Source organism: Nannospalax galili, unplaced genomic scaffold (genome assembly GCF_000622305.1).
Source record: "Nannospalax galili isolate Female #2095 unplaced genomic scaffold, S.galili_v1.0 scaffold189, whole genome shotgun sequence".
Lineage (NCBI taxonomy): Eukaryota > Metazoa > Chordata > Mammalia > Rodentia > Spalacidae > Nannospalax > Nannospalax galili.
The window spans coordinates 1,405,178-1,406,466 of NW_008360331.1; the positions used below are offsets into that span (position 1 = coordinate 1,405,178).

At 39.5% G+C, this 1,289-nt stretch overlaps 1 pseudogene; it reads left to right on the forward strand.

Annotated features, from left to right (window-relative positions):
• The first annotated feature begins 324 nt into the window (after positions 1-324).
• LOC115069006 lies at positions 325-454 on the forward strand (annotated as a pseudogene).
• The last annotated feature ends 835 nt before the right edge of the window (positions 455-1,289 follow it).

Below are 1,289 nucleotides of genomic sequence, written 5' to 3' on the forward strand. Positions count from 1 at the left end.
ATATTATTTATTTATATTTCATTTAGATATATTTCCCTAGATATATATTTAGATATATATCATTTAGATATATTTAGATATATTTCCCTAGAAATGATCATATAGAAAAACAAAATGAAAATGAACTAAAAGGAGTTTATTGCTGTTAATAATAGTAAACTTTGAACTGTTAATATTTTTGTGGGGGTACAGTAAGTTTGAAACAAACTACAAGTTAGATTTCCTTTTCACAACTCAAAATCCTGATATTTTTACTGAACTGGAACCTTAGTAGATAATACACTTCAATACCTTAAATATACCCCCTACATACTAGCAGCAAGGATAGATATTTCCCTTTTCTTTTAGTGCCCTTCTTGGGAACATAGCAACTTGGAAGAAAACTTGGCATGTCTAAGGTCTTTAAAGAGGAAGGGATGCATACTTCTTTGCCTCACTTTGGCTGCCTACATATATGTTTAGTCAGCCTGGATAGATTGTGTCCTCACTGACGGGCTCTGTCATCTTTCCTGACATGGGCCAGAGGCATTGATGGACAGCAGGTTCTTAGTCATCAGTTATGGCTTTCCCACTAACAGGGAAAACTGCAGCCACAGAATTGGCTGTGGAGGTTGTTTGGGCCGCTAAGGGGTGGCTATAACATGGTCATAGAAGACAAGAGGACTCTCAGAGACACTGACTCTACCATACCTCCATTGAAGAGATGCTACAGGGCCCTAGCCAGGATTCAGTCCTGGGGGACTGAGGAACAGCTGGAGGGTGGAGAGAAGGGAACCAAGGGATAGATACCTTGTCTTTTTTTTCCCCCTCTTTGAATAAATGTCACTTTTTGAGGCAAAAAGAAAAAAAAATTCCGTTTCTTTGTAGTGAAAAATGATAAACCCTGAATAAAGAAAATGAAAAAGAATTCACCCCCTTCATCTTTTATAGGATTCAGAAATCAGAAGCCATAGTATCATAGGAAAAATGATGCTTAGGGTTTTCTCGCCAGACGGGGGAGCGACACGTCAGCACTGGCCTGACAAAGCCCAGTTTTCCCTGGGGCGTCTGAGCGGCTGTGGTGCAGTCCAGTCCCAGGGCACTGTGGAGACACTGCAGATCCACCCCAGACACCAAGGGAGGAGTGTCAATTATGACTCAGCAATTCTGTATTCTTTAATTCTTGTTCTTCATTGTTAAATACTTGCTGTATATTTTCCTGTCTGTAAACCTTTGTGAATATAACATTTCGGTTTGCCTTCTTCCCCTCATAACCAGGAAATTGTTGTTGACTAGGAAGTTATTATTTA